Here is a 22,974-nt window from a genome sequence, read left to right as displayed (position 1 = left end):
TTTAAGTTATGTGAGTATATAATTAAGATTTGTATTCCCATTACTAGTAGGTCTAATAAAACATGAGTGATACCACTTGAATATGAAATGAAATTAACCTAGATGGATTGTTGAGACTTATACTCCCAACACCAATGGAGTTCATAAAATATTAGCAATAGAACTTGAAGTATGAAATATACCTTACATGAATAGATTATTAAATGAATAAATGTGATAAAAGTGTCATTTGGGATTTAGGTTCCCATCAAGAGAGAAAGGAAAGATGTTGTGAATGTGAATGGTACATGAGATTAAATGAGTGTGAATTGTAATTAGTATGAATATTACGATGAATGCATAAATTACCTAGAAATATGAATTTGGAAATTATGTTTCCATTATAAACAAAATTAGAATGCTATAAAAATATAAACAAAAAATATAATGAAATGATGAAACATATAAACTCTTAATGGTACTATGTGCCCATGTATTGCCTAGACACATGTGTCAGATTGGATAGATTGGCATGCCAATAGGGTGTTGTTTTAGCAGTACTGCGAAAGGCTTTATGCCTGTATTCATGGCTTTATGCCCGTATTCATGGCTTTATGCCTGCATGCATGGCTTTATACCAACATTCATGGCTTTTATGCCCGATTATGTTTTATCATGGCTTTTTAGCCATACTGACTGCATATGTGGTTGACGTTCTGCGTCCCATGGTATGACGGCCCGAGCCACCATGGTGTCCAGTGCCAACGACTCGTTATCCAGTTTAGTTAGCCTATCATAGGTTACCTGGGCAGAGAAAAAAAAATTTATTGAAATAAGTTAAAAATATTAGAAACTAAATAAATCAGTGAGAAAAAATATGAAAGGTATTAAACTAGTATTAAGAATTTAATTATCACAAAATGATCCACAACTTATAGAAAATATTAAGAGAGTAAATGAAAGACTAGAAAAATAAATATAACATAAGTAATTATTAGAAATGCATGCTCCATAATAATATAAACATAAACTAAATATTTAGATTTAGTTGTACATTATATAAGTGATTATTGTAAACTTATGGTAGAAGAGATTCTAGAGAGCAACATAAATGAAGAAAAAATATATTGTATGGCAAATTTCATATGAACCTAGTAAAATTCTTGAGTATAGAAAATATGCTCCAATTATTTTTTATTTGTATATATTATTTCTTGTTACATTATTGCACCACTAAGCAGCAATGCTTAGCGCAATGGAATTGTTTCCTTCACTCAAGTACTGAAGCTAAAACCCAATGGACATTTGATTAGGAATTTTGGGAGTCTAGATCTGCAGAGTGTCAAAGGCTGTCACCTCCTCAGCAATGCATGTAGATAGGGTCCATATAGATCATATTATGTATTTTGTACATTATAATTAGTTATTGCTTGTAATGTAAAATATGAGTTGTATGTTGAAATATAGATTATGGAACTGTAATTAATTTATAAATCATGTAAATTATAAAATTATGTAATTATTTTGTAAATTATGTAAATTAAGGAAATTTGAAAATTTTGCTTATGTAATTTGAGAATGTTTACATATGAATTGAGTATGAATAGATTTGTACAAATGAGTATGTGAATTACAAGAATTGAATGTGAGATGAATATGATAAGCATGAATGATATTTTTATTATAAAATATTATTAAAAATTTTAAGTAGGTAAATAGTGAAATACGTCCACTGATAATAAAATAAGGGAAACTCCGCTGGTTTCTCTCTGGAAAAATAATTGATATTAAAATATAACGAGATCAAATTATTAAAATAATAAAGTAAAACAAGATAGGGTGCTCTAGCACCGAATGTAGCACACTTCGCTCGGCTACGCTGTCGTCGGGTGAGGAGTGTTACACCAACCCCCTCAATACTGCAGTCCTCTGCTCAATTTGCTCAGCAGATGGGTGTGATGTTCCAACAGATGGCTGGTAACATGCCTACTCAAGCCCCACTGCAGACACCAGTAGTACAATCATAGCCTTCAGATAAGCAGTATGACAAGCTAATTAAGTATAGAGCTACTGAGTTCGAGGGGACAGTGGATCCGCTAGAGGCAGAACAATGGTTAGAAAGGATGGAAAGAGATTTTAGGAAGCTGCACTGCACTGATGAGCTGAAGTTTGAATGCTCAGTCTCACTTTTACAGGAGGATGTATATGACTGGTGGAAAATCATTCCCCACAATTTGGTGGAACCCCCACTGCTGACATGTAATGACTTTCTCAGAGAGTTCGGATAAAAATATGTCCCAGATGCCTATGTGGACCAGAAGCTACAGGAGTTCTTAAGCCTGAAGTAAAGGAATAGAACAGTGGCAGAATATGAGAGAAACTTCTCTTGATTGAGTCATTATGCAGGAAGCCTGCTTACCACTCTTAGAGACAGATGTAAACGTTTTGAGACCGGGTTAAGGCCTAGTCTAAGAATACAAGTTGTAGGGTTCCAACATCATAATTTCTCAGAGCTAATATCGCAAGCCCTGAAACTGGAAAGAATTGAGAATGAAGAAAAAGTTAAAAAGGGTACAGAAGAAAAAGAGAAAATTAGAAAGACTACTGATCAAGTTCCTGATAGTGGCTCAAGAAAGAGAAAGCACTTTGAAAGATCTAGCTCACGCGAATCGGGTGGAGATAGATCTTTTGGACGAAAACCGCATTGATCAGATTAGCAAACTCAGAAGAAACCCAGAAATGCGCTGTCGGATCGACTTTGTGAAACTTGTGGTAAACCACATAGTGGGGCATGTTATAGAGCCATAGGAGCATGTTTTAACTGTGGAGAAACTGGTCATTTTGCTAGGGATTGTATAAATCCACGCCGTTCTGGATCATTTACTACACCAGAGGGATCAGCCCAAGTTTTTACCCCAAAGAGTTCACCATCAGTTAGTAGAAGAAGAATTAGAGGTAGGGGTAGTACACCTGGAAGTCAGAGTACTGTGAATCAGCCAGAACAAGGTGATACTCTAGCTAGAGTATACACTATATGGCAGAAGGAAGAGGCTGAGACTTCTGACATTGTTGCTGGTACTTTCTCAATTTTTAACTAAGATATATATATGTATTGTTTGACCTGGGGTCTGCATACTTTTATGTTAGTGTCAGCATTATTTGTCTTCCTGCTGTCCCTTGTATAAAAATAAATTTTGATATGTTAGTGACTAGTCCTTTAGGATCAAAACTACGAAAATAAGTATGATTGACATTAATTTCGAAAGAATTTTCAGCTAAAAGTATTTTCTAACACACCATAAATTATAAAGCTAATTGGCAAGCCTACTTAATGTAAGGCAAGAGGACTTAAAAGTAAGTTGCAGTAATAGACTTGCTCTAGACGAGGGTAAAGATGTTGCAGTTAATAATTATTAATGGATATTGTAATCAGAATAAGTTTTGGATATAAGTGGACTCAAGAAGGATAAGATATAGGAAAATTTGATCTATTGGAATGTATCATAGTAACTATGCAATGTTCTTGATGTTTGCACTGTAAGCTGCAGATTACAGTACTGACTTGAGATTATTGTGTAGAGCTACATACTACTCGATAGTAAACCAAGATGAGAATAGTTGCCAACGGCATCTGTTTTGGTATAGTTATGCCAGGACAGAATTTTATTGTTGGAAATGAGTTTGGAAATCCTACTTAGGGATTTAAAACTCAAAAGTTAGAATATTGAAAGGTTATAGTGTAGTACAAAAGGAAGTAAGTTATGGAATATTGATAGATAAAAGAGTTGTGGAAGTAAAAATTTGAACAGTTGGTTCAAATGTAATAAAGAAATGTTACGAATATGAGTAACATTGTTGACTAGAATGGTCAGAGGACCAATGATTAGATAAATTATTTTAACATGACCTCAATGGTCATTCAATAAGGAAACATGAATCAAAATATTAGACAGAACAATAGTAAGAGAAGATTGGTGTTATACAAAAAAATTAAATGTTGTACTAGATTGTTAAAAGTCTTATACAAATTCAAAGGAAAGAAGATTATATGATCATATAGAAAGGAGAAAATAAACATATGACTATTGTAAGACGGCTATTGGGTAAAATTTCGTGGAAGAAATTTATTTTAAGGGGGGGAGAATTGTAACACCCCTATATTCGGTAGTGCGTTCTACTATTTTGGTGATCAGTGTTTGTCCGAACAGCTAGAATACCTGGAACTACACTTAAATGTTAGTGAGGAGACATGAAATAATGAAATACAATAGAGAAAAATACAAAAAAAAAAACAAAGGAAAAATAAGAGCAATGAAATGTAACTAAGTTAAACGAGCCAAACCCGTAGCGATGGGTGACTGCACCGGGAAGTTGTGGCGAGGACCGTTGACTAGCCCTGGACCTCGGAGAACCCTGGGAAATATTTTTAAGACTTAAATAAACATCTATTGAGGCATTAATGGCATTAGAAATGTCAAAAAAAAAATTAATTAATTAGTACAAAGAAAAACAAAAAATCGAGAAACCGACAAAAATCAGTGTTACCGAAAAATTGAAAATACAACTCGAGGAGGGGCATTTTGGTCAATTGACACCTAGAGTTGACTTTTGACCTAAATGTATATGAAAAATTAGTAGTGTTAAGTTTTGAAAATGCCGTAAAAATTAGAAGTCAAATATATAGAATAAATAATGAGAAATTAGGGAAAATGTGGGGGATTAATTTGAATTATGAAACTTTGGATTATTAAAATGTTAATATGGGTTAGTGGGGCACTAAGGGAGAATATATGGACAAATGTGGATAAGTCCACTATCTCATTTTCTATTCTTCTTCTTCTTTCTTCACTAAGCTGAATTGGAAATCCCTCCCAAAACTCCACTGACGTCCATGTGTGGAGCTTCATTCACTCAAGATCAAGCCATCCAAACATCAAGTCTTCTTCATTAAAGTTGGAATACACACCTTATGCAGCATTTTGGGAGCAAAAAGGGAGAGATTTGAAGAAGATTTAACAAGCTTTAAAGATAGGTAAGTGCTTGTTTTCCATTTTTGCTTCATTAAAGTTTGTGTGGGTGTTGTGGTGAATTGATTTGTTGAAGAAACTAAAGGAATTGATGAGTTATGGGGATGTTCCATTTTGGCAGCCATGATTGTTGAAGAAACTTGATGTATTTTCACTTGTATTTGATGGGTAATGAGGTTAATTAAAGTGTTTAAATGTATAAGAGCTTGATTACCATGTGTATGTGTGAAATATGCATTAAAAGTGAGGTTAGGAAGTCAATATGGGAGATTGAAGTATATGGGTAAATTGGGCAGCCTTGTGATGCATGGTAGAGTGTTTAAATTCATGAAATAGTTTAGTGAATTATGGTACTAAGGATGGCAGAATGTACATGTAAATATTGGTAGGAAATTAGATGTGTTAATGGGAGGTATTCATGTGTAGGTATTGTTGAAATTGAACTTTAAAATTCTGAGTTGTAATTGATGTATTGTGAATTGTTATATTCTGCCCAAGTTGACCTAAATGTGATGTGTTGAGTGGTTATGGTTTAGTACCAATTCAGAATTTGGTAGAGAAGTGGACTTATAACAAGATTAATGAGTATGTGGATTGGTGTTTGAGAGACATGTAAAAGGGCAGTACGTGTTTTAGGCTATAAATGGACTTGTGTAACTCCAATTGGTATGAGACCAATTGGAGATGAAATTAAGCACAAAATATGCCAACTTTCATGCTGGAAGCCTACTTAAATTCTATTCGGAAAGTGACATGAAGATTGACCAAATCTGGATTGGTGACTTTGCAAATCTGAAAATTGACCATTTGAATAGCAGTCAGTATTTTGGCCATAACTCACTCAAAACAGGTCCAAATGACCTGAAATTTATACCATGGAAAGCTTAGATTGTCACACCCTACCCCTCTATAAGGCATGACATGATCCCGTAGTATACCTAATGAATTACTAACTTCGTCTACTGATAACCCATTAAATACACTACAAGGGATTTTAAAACTTTTCTTACTTCTTTTTACATTGGAGAGCACTATTTACAGGTGTTAAAAAAAATTTTTTTGAACTGAAGGAAAACAGCTAACACATTTGAATTATTAGGAATTTCTGTAAAAATTTTGGCGGAGTGCCCTTTGTATTTTGAATAAAATAGTTCTTCAAAAACCTGTAAAAAACACTTCAAATATATTTCTCAATCTCAAACTCCAACAGTTAATCAATACAATATTTTTCTTAACTCAAATCCACAATAATTTTTCAATATTTCCAAAGGCTGAGATAAAAGAAATATAGTAAAAATTTTACAAGCCAAAATAATTCACAATTTATTTTTACAACTTCAATATACAATTTTAATTTACAACTACTCAAAACCAAGAACACTATATGCATACAGTGAACATACATTACAATACAAAATGTAGAATATGGTATACTCAATATACCCGATGATCTCTCACTGAATGCACTAGCAGCCTAGTCTGCTGCCCTGTCAGTCTATCTACCTGTGACAGCAATGAAAAGCTATCGCTGCGTAAAATTTACTCAGTGATGCACAATAACAATTTGAAATGCGATATATAATTCTTTTATTAACAATTCACAAATCAAATAATTCGCAATTCCATTTCACAATTTACAAAGTTCATATAACACCATTTGATCAAATAACTGAATAATACAGTTTTGCAAATCAATAACACAATTTGATCAAATAACTGTATAATACAATTTTGCCAATCAATAATACTATTTGATCAAATAACTAACGAATACAGTTTTGCCAATCAATAACACAATTTACGCCATGACACAATTTTTCCACACATGCTGTGTTGTACACCACGACAAGACACTCACCCCAATAATCGAAATCAATGAGGGAGGAAGCTAGCTAAATAATGAGTACTCATCCACACTCACCTCAGACTGACAAGTCAAAGAGGGAGGAATATAGTCATACTCACCCCATAAATGGAGGAGGAATATAGTGCACTTATCAAAGCACTTGCAGGCATTACGTATCGCCATCCCTGTAAGCTCCTGGGTTCACGCGTGAGAGTTCCCAGGAATCATAGGCTTTACGTATCGCCGTCCCTACTTTGCTCCAATACCACTAAACACAATTTATCTCAAAATTTTCATTTACAAAGTAGGTAACACAATAATTTCCAAATAATATTGCCAAAACCAAAACAATAAAAAATTATTCATAACTCATTTCTCCAAATAAATTTGCTAGTAAAAGCAGTGAATATAAAAGTATTGTGCACGGACACAATTTAAAACGATAATGTTCAAATAATTATAATTTATTTCAATTGAAAAATTCAAAAGAAATAACTATTGTGCACAAACACAATTTAAAACAATAACATACAAATAATTGTAATTTATTTCAATTGAAAAATTCAAAAGAAATAACTATTGTGCACAAACACAATTTAAACAATAACATACAAATAATCGTAATTTATTTCAATTGAAAAATTCAAAAGAAATAACTATTGTGCACAACACAATTTAAAACAATAACATACAAATAATCATAATTTATTTCAATTGAAAAATTTAAAAGAAATAAATATTATGCACAAACCTCTGATAACTGTCTCTTGGCTCTGACTCGGTGTTTCCTTCCCTTTCCCTGAGTCTTTGCTAATTGAAACACACAATTTGAAGTATTTCAGCACTCATTTAAACTGTCTCTAAGAATAAGGTTCAATAATTAATTTATCGAATTCTATTATTTCCTTAGTCAACCTAAGATGTCGACCCTCGATGCAGTCTAGGTGAATTAGGTTTCAATGTTACCAATATGTCACATTTTATAGCCTTTTAGTGTTGGTACATGTTACCCAATTCATTTCCATGTATAGTGCACTTTAGTACAATTTGTCGGATTTCGGTATACTAATTTGACCTAACTAGATGATCTAGTTTCCTCGGTTTTCGGATCTCGGTCAAAACTACAAACTTGTATATCTATGTCTTATTGCACGCGGGGCAAAATTTCAGGTCATTTTGAGTTTACTAGACCAAGTTATGGTCATTTTACTATTGCTGGTCAAAGTGCATCAAAATTGGTCACTTTAGGTCATTTTAGGTTCGACCAGTTTTTGGACCCGAACTTGTGCAAGCTATTTGACTTGCTTATGGTCATTTTTGGGCTTTGGTGTCTTCATAAGACTTGTAGATATATGTCTCAACTATTCATGGTAAAACTTTCATGTCAATTGGACCTGTTTTGAGTGAGTTATGGCAAAAAAACTAACTACTGCCCAAATGGTAAATTTTCAGGCCTTAAATGCACTAATCCGGATTTGGTCATTTTTCAAGTTACCTTCCAAGCAGAATTTTGGTAAGCTTCCTTCATGAAAGTTGGCACTTTTTGTGCCTAGTTTCACCTCCAATTGGTTTCATACTAATTGGAGCTACACACTTAAGGTTCTAGGCCAAAACACACACTGCCGTATTACACATTGTCCATCACTCATCAAAGGATGAATTTAACACTTACCAATTTACACATTCATGCCATTTCTGTTTTGTACCATAACCTAAACACATTTCACAACACATTTTTTGTTATTTAGGCAGCTTATAACCACACTCAATAAGCACCTTATAGTACAGAATTTACCAAGTTCAAATTATAAACAATTCAATCACATAACCTAGCTCATTTACATGTCCAAACTCAAACTCTTGCACACATGTACAAGCTGCCATAACAAGAACCATAATTCAATCATATAATTCCATAAACCAAACCATGAAATAACATTTTTTTGGTTCACAATTCAAGCTGCCAATTTGTACCTCACTTTGAATAAAGTTCCAAGCTTCCAAATTCAAGTATACATTCACATATACTTAGTATACATCACCCAATTTATTCCTATACATATAAACACTTAATTAACCATTTAATCTACAATTTACAAGCAAGAATAAATTTCCCTTAAGGAGTTTCCATGGCTACCAAAAATACACATCTCCCTTAATACATCAATCTCCAAAAATCTTTCCACAATTCAAGTACCCATAACATCCACACAAACTTTAATGAAGCAAGCATCAAAAATACTTACCACTTTGAAAACTCTTCAAAACCTTGATTAAACTTGATCTTCTTGCTGCCTATGTATTGCCCATGATGTGTGGACCACTTTTAATGAAGGGACTTACAAGAAATTATGGCTTGAAAGTGATGAAATGGGAGCATGTATCATGGCTGGCCATAAAGGATTTGAAGAACCTTGAATCCGTCATGGATGAGTGAATGAAGAAATGAAATGTTGAAGTGGTGATTGCTGTCCTCTTATGGGTATTTATACCCCCACTATCATTTTAATATTCAATATAATATTTAAACTTTATTAGTTTTAATTACATCCCCCATATTTCCTTTATTTACACTTCATATTTAATTTCTTGTTTTCATGAAATTTTAAAATTTAATACCACTTATTTTTAATGGAAATTTAGGTCAAAAGCCAACTCTAGATGTCAAATGACCAAAATGCTCCTCTTTGGGTCAAATTAGTACTTTTTCGGTGCTACCGATTAACTCCTTGTACTGCATATTTCTTTAATTTTTGTTTTCTGTTTATACTGACTTACTAATTTTTTTTCTTGGACATTTTCCAAGTGTAATATCATTTATTTTCAATGGACATTTAGGTCAAAAGACAACTTGGGGTGTCAAATGATCACAATGCCCCTGTTCGGGTTGCATTCCCGATTTTTCGGTAACACAGAGTTTTGTCGTTTTCTTGATTTATCACTTTTCTTTGTACTAATTAACTAATTTTTCTTTGATATTTCTAATGATATTTATACTTCAATAGACCTTTATTTAAGTCCTAAAAATACTTTGCAGGGTTCCCCGCAATCCAGGGCTAATCAATGGTCCACACCGCGACTTCCCGGTGCGGTCAAGCATCGCTAGGGTTCTTGGCTCGTTTAACTTGGTTACATTTCATTGCTATTATTTTTCCTTTGTTTTTATTTTATTGTATTTCATTATTCTATGTCTTCTCACTAATATTTAAATATAGTTCTAGGCATCCTAGTTGTCCGGACAACACTGGTCACCGGAACAGTAGAACGCACTACCGAACATAGGGGTGTTACATAGATATTGAGCTACAACTCTTATGAAGATACCAAAGCCCAAAAATGACCAGAACCAAGTGAAAATGCTTGCATAAGTTCAGGTATAAAACCTGCCAGAATTAGAAGTGACCTAAAAATGAGCTAAGTTTGCCATTTTAGTGCAACCTGTCCAGTATTGGTAAAATGACCATAACTTGGTCTAGTAAACTCCAAATGACCTAAAATTTGTGGCAAAAGTTCAACAAGACATAGACCTACAAGTTTGTAATTATGATCATAAACCAAAAATTGAGAGAACTAGGTCATCCGGCTAGGTCAAAAAAGCATACTAAAATCTGATAAATTGTAATAAAATGCAATACACTTGGAAATAAAATTGGTAACATATACCAACACTTGAGGACTATAAAATGTGACATATTGGTAACATTAAAATTAATTCACCTAGTATGCATTAAAGGTCAACATTATAGGTTGACTAATAAAATGAATTGAAGGGAATAGTACCAAGAAAATTTAGATATTAGATTTTATTGTTAGAAACAATTTAACTGAGTACTGAAATACTTTAAATTGTGTATTTCAGGTGAAAAGGATATTGAAAAGCATAAGGGGCATTGAGTCAAGGCCTAGGGGCGACTCAAATCAGGTCTGTGCACAATACTTTTTATATTCACTACTTTTACTATAAAATTTATTTGAAGAAATGAGTTATGAATAATTTTTTATTATTTTTGCTTTGGGAATTTAATTTTGAAATTATTGTGTTGCCTACTTTGCAAATGGAAATTTCGAGATAAAATATGATTTGTGGTTTGTATGAAAAATTTAAGTATTGTGATTTGGAATTATTTTAATTCACACTTGACATGGCAATATCACTATGTTCCTCCTCCATTTATGGGGTGAGTATGACTATATTCCTCCCTCTTTGACTTGTGAGTCTGAGGTGAGTATGGATGCTCATTATCTAACTAGCTACCTCCCTCATTGATTTCGATTAGAGTGGTGAGTATATCTTGTCGTGGTGTACAACACGGCATATTCGGAAAAATTTGTATCATGACCTAAGTTATGTTATTGATTGGCAATACTGTGTTATTGAATTGTTTGATCAAATTTGTGTTATATGAGCTTTGAAATTTGTGACATGAAATTGTGAATTATCTAAATTGTAAATTGTCAATAAAAGTTTTATATTCTGCATTTTAAATTGTTATTGTGCATCACTGAGTAAATTTTACTTAGCGATAGCTTTTTCATTGCTGTCGCAGGTAGACAGACAGATAAAACAACAGAGTAGGCTGCTTGTGACTTCGCTTTGGGATATTGCCGGGTATATTGAGTATACTACTTTCTTGTAAATATTATTATAATGTATGTGAACTGTATGTATATATATTATACTTGGTCTTGAGCAGTTGTAAAATAAAGTTATAAATTCTTTTGGCCTGTCAAAATTTTATATTATAATTCTTTTATTTCAGTTTTTGATGTAACACCCCTAAGTTCGGTACTGCGTTCTGCTGCTCCGGTGACCAGTGTTGTCCGAACAGCTAGGATGCCTAGAATTACACTTCGATATGAGTGAGAAGACATAAAATAATGAAATACAAGAAAAGAAAATACAAGAAAAACAAAGGAAAGATAATAGCAAAGAAATGTGATCAAGTTAAGCGAGCCGGGAATCCTAGCGATGGGTGACCGCACCGGGAAGTCACGGCGTGGACCGTTGACTAGCCCTGGACTGCGGGGAACCCTGGAAAACATTTTTAGGACTTAAATAGACCCTTATTGAACAATAAATATCATTAGAAAGATCAAATAAAAATTAATTAATTAGTACAAAGAAAAGTGAGAAAACGAAAAACAGACAAAACCCGGTATTACCGAAAAATCGGGAATACAACCCGAACAAGGGCATTTTGGTCATTTGACATCCCGAATTGTCTTTTGACCTAAATGTCCACTAAAAATAAATAATATTACACTTAGAAAATGAAATGAAAAATTAATTTGGTGGTACCTAAAGTAAATAACAAGAATTAAGGGTTTAATGTGGAACAAGTGGGAATTTAACTTATTATATGATTTAATAAGTGGAAGTGGACCACTAAAGGAATAAACTAAGGATAATGGGGCAGGTGTACACCCATTATACCATCTGCATTTCATCTTCCTCATTTGGATTCAAAGTTGCCGAAATGGAGAGCTAAGGAAGAACTCCATGGCCGTTTTCTTCAAGCTCACTTAACTCCTCCATTTTAACTCCAATCACTTAGGGTTCTTCATTAAAGTTTGTCTACACATCATAAGGAAGAACTTGATACTAAAATCAAGAAGTTTAATCAAGGTTTAACAAGTTCCAACCATAAGGTAAGTTAGCATTTTTGAAGATAGCTTTGTTAAACTTTGTGTTCATGTTATGGGTGTTGGTTTTGTGAAGAAAATTTTTAAGTTTGAAGAGTTATTGAGATGTTCATTTTGGACAGCCATGAAGTTATGTATTTGATGAAATATTTGTGCATATATTTGATGAGAAATGATGTTGGTTATGGTGATTTAATATCCTAGTAAATTACTTCATATGTATATGGTAATTTTTGCACTTGGATGAAAATTGATGAATTGTAGGACACTTTGGTATTGAGAAACATTTTCGGCAGCCTTGGGACACTTGGATAAATGTGTGTGTTCATGAAGGTGTTGGCAGAATATTGACATAGAAGGTTGATGGACATGTATATAGATTGATTGTGTAAAGTGTATGTAAGAACTAGTAAGGTTTAGGTGTGTATATGATTGTATTTAGACTTTGTAAATGTAAATTTTAATTGGTGTATTAAGGATGTTTGTAATCTGCCAAAGTGATGTTAATGTAAAGTGGAATATGGTTTTGGTAATGAACCAAAACAGAAATGGTAAGGGAAGTGGACATATAGTAATGTAAGTGTGTAATTGATGTATGTTTAAGTAAGGTAGTTAAGGGCAGAATGCATTTTAGTCAATAACTTTAAATGTGTAACCTCAATTGGTATGAGACCAATTGGAATTTGAACTAGGCACAAAATGTGCCAACTTTCATTGAGAAAGCATACCAAAATTCTGCTTGCAAGGTGATATGAAAAATGACCAATTCGGATTGAGTACATTTGAGGCCTGAAATTTGACCAATTGGGCAGCAGTTAGTGTTTAGGCCATAACTCACTCAAAACAGGTCCAATTGACCTGAAAGTTTAACCATGAATAGTTAAGACCCATACCTACAAGTCTTATGAAGACACCAAAGCCCAGAAATGACCAGAAGTAAGTCAAAAAGCTTGCACAAGTTCGGGTCCAAAAACTGGCCGAACCAAAGTTGACCAAATTGAGCTAAAATTGACATAATTTGATGCCATTTGACCAGCAATAGTATAATGACCATAACTTGGTCTACTTAACTCAGAATGACCTAAAATTTTGCCCCGCGTTCCATAAGACATAGATCTACAAGTTTGTAGTTTTGACCGAAACCCGAAAACCAAGGAAACTAGGTCGTCCGGCTAGGTGAAACTAGTATCCCGGAATTCAACAAATTGCAATAAAATGCAAGGAAACACAGTATACAAGGAAATGAGTTTGGTAAAATGTACCAACCCTAAAACCCTATCGAATGTGACATATTAAGGACACCAAAACCTAATTTACCTAAAACGCATCGAGGGTCGGTATATTAGGTAATTGAGCAAATAATAACCTTTAGTGAATTACTTATCGAACATTATCGTTAGAGACAGTTTAATTTAGTACTGAAACACTTCAAATTGTGTTTCTCAGTTACCAAAGACTCAGGAAAAGGGAAGAAAATACTGAGTCTAGACCCGGAGACAGTCATCAGAGGTTTGTGCACAACAACTATTTCTTTTGAATTTTTCAATTGAAATGAATTATGACTATTTGTACATTATTATTTTAAATTGTGGAAATGTGTTTGAATGGATATTTATTGCTTGAAAAGCATTGTAAATGGTTTGAAACTGTGTAAAATCATTTGAATGATATTGATGGATACTTATTGATTGAAAAGCATTGGAAATGGTTTGAAACCACAGCTATCATGTATATTGATTGTATTCCTCACTAGCTTGTCTAGTGGGACGAATTGAATTCCCTCTCTGGCTGAAGTGTTGAGGTGTGTGCCTGTTGAGGACGAATTGGATGAGTACTCATATTTTTGCTAGCTAGCTATGTTATTCCTCATTAGTCATCGACTTTTAGGACGAATTGAATACCTCATTAGCCATCGGCTTTTGGGACGAATTGAACCTTGGAACATGATTTAAGCTGTGTGTGATTTATTGATTTGTATTGTGAGATTGTGAAATGAATTTAAACTCTTATGGACATATACTGTCTTTTGAATTCAACCATGATCTGACTTATTGAAATTTATTGTGATATTGAGAAATGGAGTTTAAATTCTTGTTGACAATTACTGTCTTGAAATTAACTATGGTTTTAAGTATCCACTATTTATATGATTTATGAATTGTGATTTAAATTGTATTTGGTTAATGTTGTACTGCTTGAGACATCGTCTCAATGATAGCTTTATTCTTTGTGCGGTAGGCAGACAGACAGAGACCTTGAGACTAGGCTGCTAGTACCTCCAGCGAGAGATTACCGGGTATAATGAGTATACCCACATTTTGTATTTTGTAATGTAATGTATGTTCACTGTATGTACATATTGTTGTTAGTTTTGAGCAGTTGTAAATTCAAATTGTACACTTAAGTTGTAAAAGAATTATGTGATATTTTGGCTTGAAAAAAAAATTGTTTTATATTTCTTTTTTCTCAGTCTTTGAAAAATTACTGTGGATTGAGTTGAGAAATGTGTTGTATTGAGAAATGTGTTGGAGTTGAGATTTGGAAATCTATTGAAGTGCTTTTTACTGGTTTTCTTAGGAACTGTTTTATCCAAAATACAGATGGCACTCTGCCAAAAATTTTACAGAAATTTCAAATAATTCAAATATGTTAGTTCTATCACTTCAGTTCTCAAAAGTTTTTAACACCTGTAAATAGTGCTCACCACTGTAAAAGAAGCAAGAAAAGTTTTTAAAATCCCTTGTAGTATATTTAATGGATTATCAGTAGACAGAGTTGGTAATTCATTAGGTATATTACGGGATCATGTTATGCCTTACAGAGGGGTAGGGTGTGACATGTTTTAGTGGTATCAGAGCAAAGTTTTTAAATTCTGTTTTCACCTGTTATTTGATTATTCTTTCTTCATAGTACAACTGCTCAATATCATTGTTTGATACATACAGTACATTACATTATAAATATGCACTAACGGGAGGAAATCTCCTTGTGTTATTGGTTCAGGAGATCTAAAATCCTCGCATTGAATATGGAAGAGGGTGATCGTTCAGTCGATCAATCTATTGAGGCTGAGGTGCAAGGGGATGCCCCAGGCCTACAAAATGTTAGTGGTTCAAAGACACGGCCTGCGATCACGCAATTTCCTGCTCAGTTCGCTCAGCAGATGGCTGCAATGTTCCAACAAATGGCTATTAATGTGCCTACTCAAGTCCCAATACAGACATCAGTGGTACAACCACAGTCTCCTACCAGGTAGTATGATAAATTGATGAAATATGGGGCTACAGAGTTCAAGGGGACAGTAGATCCTCTAGAAGCTGAACAGTGGTTAGAGAGGATGGATAGGGTATTCAAGAAACTGCATTGCACAGAGGAGCTCAGATTTGAATACTCAGTGTCTTTGTTATTCTGGGGATGCTTATGATTGGTGGAAAACCATTCCCCACGATGCAGTAGAACTCTTTGTCTTGACACAGAATGACTTTCTCAGGGAATTCAGACAAAAATATGTCCCTGATGCTTATATGGACCAGAAGCTGCAAGAGTTCCTAAGTCTGAAACAGGGGAACAGATCAGTGGCTGAATATGAAAGGGAATTTTCCCGCCTTAGCCATTATGCAGTGAGTCTACTCTCTACCAGCAGGGAGAGATGCAAGAGGTTTGAAACTGGCTTGAAGCCCAGTATCAGAGTACAAGTAGTCAGCTTCAAACACACTAACTTCTCTGAACTTATTTCTCAAGCCCTAGAGTTGGAAAGAATTGAGATTGAGATTGCTCCTGAGAGAAAGAAATCCAAGAAGACAGAGAAAGAGGAAAATCAGTAGAACAGAGTTCCAGTGGTCATACTGGGAAGAGGAAGAACTATGGGGGACATGGCAGAGGTGGCAAGAAATCTGGTAGGGAAAGATATTCAGGACAGAGACCTCCCCTATCCGTCGTGAGTACCAGAAGTTCCTACCCTCCCCGCCAATGTGAAACTTGTGGAAAAAATCATGGTGGGATATGCTATAAGGCTATTGGAGCCTGTTATAACTGTGGAGACACAGGACACTTTGCCAAGGACTGCACCAGTAGTCGCAGAGTTGGACCACCTCCTACTACTGCAGAAGGGTCAGTTCAGAGCCCTGTCACTAGAAGTTCACAACCACCTAGCAGAGGTAGAGGCAGGGATAAAGGTAGCCCAGCAGGCAGCCAAGGCACAGTGAAACATTCAGAGCAAGACAATGCTCCAATCAGAATGTATGCAATGAGACAGAGGGAAGAGGCAGAGACATCTGATGTTGTGGCTGGTACCTTCTCAACTTTTAATCAGAATGTGTTTGTGTTATTTGATCTGGGTTCTACCCATTCTTATGTGAGTGCTAGCATCATTGATTGCATTGCTGTTCCATGTACAAAAATGGACTTTGAGGTGCTAGTAACAAGTCCGTTCGGACAGGAAGTCAGGGTTAATAGAATGTATAGAGATTGTCCTTTGGTGATCCAAGGACACACCTTTTTGTCCGATCTCATTGAAATGCCCTTCAGAGATTATGATATCATCTTGGGCATGGATTGGTTAGCTAGGCATCATGCCATGATTGATCAGAGGTGAAGACAATCACTTTTGGTCTCCTCGATGCAATGATGTGGTAATACATGGGGAGAGGCGATTGTGCCATCAAACATCATTTCGGTGCACTAGCGGAAAAATGATCAGAAAGGGGTGTGAAGCCTACTTGGCACATGTGGTAGACACCCAAGTGGGGAGTCCAGCATTGAAGGACATCCCTACAGTATATGACTTTCCAGATGTGTTTCCTGATGAATTGCCAGGATTACCTCCGAAAAGAGAAGTGCAATTTGAAATTAATGTTATGCCTGGTGTGGATCCAATCTCCATAACGCCAAACAGAATGGCACCAGCAGAGTTGAAGGAGTTGAAGATACAGTTGCAAGAACTACTTGAAAAGGGCTTCATCCGCCCTAGTGTGTCACCTTGGGGAGCACCAGTGTTGTTTGTTAAGAAGAAGGATGGTACTCTCCGCTTATGCATTGACTATCGGCAGTTGAATAAGGTAACAATAAAGAACAGATATCCATTGCCTCGCATTGATGATCTGTTTGATCAGTTGAAGGGTGCAGCTGTATTCTCCAAAATTGATTTGTGATCTGGTTATTATCAGTTGAAGGTGCAAGAGCAGAGTATTCCAAAAACTGCCTTCAGAACTCGATATGGCCACTATGAGTTTCTAGTAATGCCATTCGGGTTAACAAATGCTCCAGCTGCTTTCATGGATCTGATGAACACTATCTTCAGACCATATCTTGATCAATTTGTGGTGGTGTTTATTGATGACATTTTGATATATTCAAGGAATGCAGAAGAGCATGACAGACATCTGCGGATTGTACTGCAGACTTTAAGGGAGAAACAGCTATATGCCAAATTGTCGAAGTGTGAATTTTGGCTGAAAGAAATCTCCTTTTTGTGACATGTTGTGTCCGCTGAAGGGATCAAGGTAGATTCCAGCAAGGTAGAAGCTATCCTTAATTGGAAGCCGCCCAGGAACATCACAGAAATTCGCAGTTTTCTGGGTCTAGCTGGATATTATCGTCGGTTTGTGAAGGGGTTTTCTATGTTATCTTCTCCACTGACCAAACTGCTGCGGAAAGATGTAAAATTTCAGTGGACTGATAAATGCCAGCAAAGTTTTGATGAGTTGAAGAGGTGTTTAACTGAAGCTCCAGTTCTCACTTTACCTACTCCGGGTAAAGAATACACAGTTTATAGTGATGCTTCTCACAATGGGTTAGGTTGTGTACTGATGCAAGAATGGAATGTCATTGCTTATGCATCACGCTAGCTGAAACCGCATGAGAGGAACTACCCAACACATGATCTGGAGCTAGCAGCTATTATTTTTGCTCTGAAGATCTGGAGACACTATTTGTATGGGGAGAAATGCTACATTTACACAGATCACAAGAGCTTGAAGTACTTATGCAACCATAAGTAATAGAAATTGAGGCAGAGGAGATGGTTAGAACTCATTAAAGACTATGATTGCTTAATAGACTATCAGCCAGGGAAAGCAAATGTGGTGGCTGACGCCTTAAGTCGCAAGACTATGGCAAGTCTCAGAGTTTCTCCCATGTCCATGGTATATGAGTTGAAAGCCTGACATGCGGTTTAGAGATTGATGATGAGGGACAAACAGTAGTAGCTTGGCATGTACAGCCAGTGTTGATTGATCAGATCAGAATGGCTGCTCAGAGTGATGAAAAATATCAAAAGCTACTGAAAGAAGTCCAGCAGGGCAAGAAACCTGAATTCTTTGTGAGAGATAATGGTTTATTGCTATCTCAAGGCAGAGTGTGCGTTCCTAGTGATGTGGAATTGAGACAGATCATTATGAAGGAAGCACATGAGTCTCCATTTGCTATGCATCCTGGTGGAACTAAAATGTACAGAGGGCTGAAAGAGCATTACTGGTGGATGGGTATGAAAAGAGATATAGCTGAATTTGTTTCCAAATGCCTAACTTGTCATCAAGTAAAGGCAGAACATCAAGTTCCAGCTGGTTTGTTACATCCTTTTTCAGTACCAGAGTGGAAATGGGAACGAATAACTATAGATTTTGTTACAGGACTTCCAAAGACACAGAGTAGTCATGATGGAGTATGGGTTATAGTTGACAGATTGACCAAGTCTGCTCACTTTTTGCCAGTTCGGATGGACTATAGCCTGGAAAGATTGGCCAGAATGTACATATATGAGATTGTAAAATTGCATGGAGTGCCATTATCAATTGTGTCTGACAAAGATCCTAGGTTCACTTCTAGATTCTGGGGTAGTCTTCAGAGAGCCCTAGAACTAGATTGAACTTCAGCACAGTATTCCACCCACAGACAGATGGCCAGTCTGAGAGGGTTATTTAGATATTGGAGGATATGCTACGGGCTTGTGTGATTGAATTTGAAGGTAGTTGGGATACACACTTGCCTTTGATTGAGTTTGCTTATAACAACAGCTACCAATCAAGCATTGGGATGCCTCCATATGAAGCTTTGTATGGCAGGAAGTGCAGAACTCCCTTATGTTGGGATGAAGTAGGTGAGAGGAAGATGATTAGGCCAGAAATTGTTCAGCAGACAGAGGAAAAGATCAGATTGATTAGAGATAGACTCAACGCTGTATCAGACCGTCAGAAGTCCTATGTTGATCTAAAGAGAAGAGATATTGAATATGCAATGGGTGATAAAGTATTCCTCAAAGTTTCTCCTTGGAAGAAGATTATGAGATTTGGCAGAAAGGGGAAACTGAGTCCTCATTTCATCGGACCATATGAGGTTCTGGAAAGAGTGGGTCCTTCGGCATATCGGTTGGCACTACCTCCAGAGCTAGCAAGGATACACAGTGTCTTCCATGTGTCCATGTTAAGGAGGTACAGATCTGACCCATCTCATGTACTATCAGTTGAAGAGATTGAAGTAAATCCAGACCTCTCATATGAGGAAGAACCCATAGAAATTTTGGCTTATGAGGTGAAGCAGCTGAGGAATAAACAGATACACCAGGTTAAAGTGCTGTGGAACCATCATTCAGGCCAGGAAGCTACTTGGGAACTTGAAGAGGATATGAGGAGACAGCACCCACAGCTGTCCAGAGACTAATTTCAGGTAAAATTTCGAGACGAAATTTATTTAAGGGGGGGAGAATTGTAACACCCCTAAGTTCGGTACTGCGTTCTGCTGCTCCGGTGACCAGTGTTGTCCGGACAGCTAGGATGCCTAGAATTACACTTCGATATGAGTGAGAAGACATAAAATAATGAAATACAAGAAAAGAAAATACAAGAAAAACAAAGGAAAGATAATAGCAAAGAAATGTGATCAAGTTAAGCGAGCCGGGAATCCTAGCTATGGGTGACCACACCGGGAAGTCACGGCGTGGACCGTTGACTAGCCCTGGACTGCGGGAAACCCTGGAAAACATTTTTAGGACTTAAATAGACCCTTATTGAAGAATAAATATCATTAGAAAGATCAAAGAAAAATTAATTAATTAGTACAAAGAAAAGTGAGAAATCGAAAAACAGACAAAACCCGGTGTTACCAAAAAATCTTGAATGCAACCCGAACAGGGGCATTATGGTCATTTGACATCCCGAATTGTCTTTTGACCTAAATGTCCACTAAAAATAAATAATATTACACTTAGAAAATGAAATGAAAAATTAATTTGGTGGTACCTAAAGTAAATAACAAGAATTAAGGGTTTAATGTGGAATAAGTGGGAATTTAACTTATTATATGATTTAATAAGTGGAAGTGGACCACTAAAGGAATAAACAAAGGATAATGGGGCAGGTGTACACCCATTATACCATCTACATTTCATCTTCCTCATTTGGATTCAAAGTTGCCGAAATGGAGAGCTAAGGAAGAACTCCATGGCCGTTTTCTTCAAGCTCACTTAACTCCTCCATTTTAACTCCAATCACTTAGGGTTCTTCATTAAAGTTTGTCTACACATCATAAGGAAGAACTTGATACCAAAATCAAAAAGTTTAATCAAGGTTTAACAAGTTCCAACCATAAGGTAAGTTAGCATTTTTGAAGATAGCTTTGTTAAACTTTGTGTTCATGTTATGGGTGTTGGTTTTGTGAAGAAAATTTTTAAGTTTGAAGAGTTATTGAGATGTTCATTTTGGACAGCCATGAAGTTATGTATTTGATGAAATATTTGTGCATATATTTGATGAGAAATGATGTTGGTTATGGTGATTTAATATCCTAGTAAATTACTTCATATGTATATGGTGATTTTTGCACTTGGATGAAAATTGATGAATTGTAGGACACTTTGGTATTGAGAAACATTTTCGGCAGCCTTGGGACACTTGGATAAATGTGTGTGTTCATGAAGGTGTTGGCAGAATATTGACATAGAAGGTTGATGGACATGTATATAGATTGATTGTGTAAAGCGTATGTAAGAACTAGTAAGGTTTAGGTGTGTATATGATTGTATTTAGACTTTGTAAATGTAAATTTTAATTAGTGTATTAAGGATGTTTGTAATCTGCCAAAATGATGTTAATGTAAAGTGGAATATGGTTTTGGTAATGAACCAAAACAGAAATGGTAAGGGAAGTGGACATATAGTAATGTAAGTGTGTAATTGATGTATGTTTAAGTAAGGTAGTTAAGGGCAGAATGCATTTTAGTCAATAACTTTAAATGTGTAACCTCAATTGGTATGAGACCAATTGGAGTTGGAACTAGGCACAAAATGTGCCAACTTTCATTGAGAAAGCATACCAAAATTCTGCTTGCAAGGTGATATGAAAAATGACCAATTCGGATTGAGTACATTTGAGGCCTGAAATTTGACCAATTGGGCAGCAGTTAGTGTTTAGGCCATAACTCACTCAAAACAGGTCCAATTGACCTGAAATGTTAACCATGAATAGTTAAGACCCATACCTACAAGTCTTATGAAGACACCAAAGCCCAGAAATGACCAGAAGTAAGTCAAAAAGCTTGCACAAGTTCGGGTCCAAAAACTGGCCGAATCAAAGTTGACCAAATTGAGCTAAAATTGACCTAATTTGATGCCATTTGACCAGCAATAGTATAATGACCATAACTTGGTCTACTTAACTCAGAATGACCTAAAATTTTGCCCCGCATTCCATAAGACATAGATCTACAAGTTTTTAGTTTTGACCGAAACCCGAAAACCGAGGGAACTAGGTCGTCCGGCTAGGTCAAACTAGTATCCCGGAATTCAACAAATTGCAATAAAATGCAAGGAAACACAGTATACAAGGAAATGAGTTTGGTAAAACGTACCAACCCTAAAACCCTATCGAATGTGACATATTAAGGACACCAAAACCTAATTTACCTAAAACACATCGAGGGTCGGTATATTAGGTAATTGAGCAAATAATAACCTTCAGTGAATTACTTATCGAACATTATCGTTAGAGACAGTTTAATTTAGTACTGAAACACTTCAAATTGTGTTTCTCAGTTACCAAAGACTCAGGAAAAGGGAAGGAAATACTGAGTCCAGACTCGGAGACAGTCATCAGAGGTTTGTGCACAACAACTATTTCTTTTGAATTTTTCAATTGAAATGAATTATGACTATTTATACATTATTGTTTTAAATTGTGGAAATGTGTTTGAATGGATTTTTATTGCTTGAAAAGCATTGTAAATGGTTTGAAACTGTGTAAAATCGTTTGAATGATATTGATGGATACTTATTGATTGAAAAGCATTGGAAATGGTTTGAAACCACAGCTATCATGTATATTGATTGTATTCCTCACTAGCTTGTCTAGTGGGACGAATTGAATTCCCTCTCTGGCTGAAGTGTTGAGGTGTGTGCCTGTTGAGGACGAATTAGATGAGTACTCATATTTTTGCTAGCTAGCTATGTTATTCCTCATTAGTCATCGACTTTTGGGACGAATTGAATAC

The sequence above is a fragment of the Hevea brasiliensis genome, chromosome 15 (assembly GCF_030052815.1).
Source record: "Hevea brasiliensis isolate MT/VB/25A 57/8 chromosome 15, ASM3005281v1, whole genome shotgun sequence".
NCBI lineage: Eukaryota > Viridiplantae > Streptophyta > Magnoliopsida > Malpighiales > Euphorbiaceae > Hevea > Hevea brasiliensis.
This window is presented reverse-complemented; position numbering follows the sequence as displayed.